We start from the raw sequence: 387 nt of genomic DNA on the forward strand, positions 1-387 counted from the left end.
TGGATTACAATGAGGATGAGGATGAGGATGAGGATGAGGATGAGGATGAGGATGAGGATGAGGATGAGGTTGAGGATGAGGATGAGGATTTGGAGTAGAAGTAGGATTAGGTTTAAGATTTGGATTCGAATTAGGATTTGGATTTGGATTACAATTTGGATTTGGATTAGGGTTAGGATGTGGATTAGGATTAGGATGAAGATGAGAATGAGGATTAGGATGAGTGTGAGGATGGGGATGGGGATGCGGATGCGGATGAGGATGAGGATGAGGATGAGGATGTGGATGAGGATGAGGATGCGGATGAGGATGAGGATGAGGATGAGGATGAGGATGAGGATGAGGATGAGGATGACGATGACGATGGGGATGAGGATGAGGATGAGG

Source organism: Lupinus angustifolius, unplaced genomic scaffold, assembly GCF_001865875.1.
Source record: "Lupinus angustifolius cultivar Tanjil unplaced genomic scaffold, LupAngTanjil_v1.0 Scaffold_653, whole genome shotgun sequence".
In the NCBI taxonomy this organism is placed as follows: domain Eukaryota; kingdom Viridiplantae; phylum Streptophyta; class Magnoliopsida; order Fabales; family Fabaceae; genus Lupinus; species Lupinus angustifolius.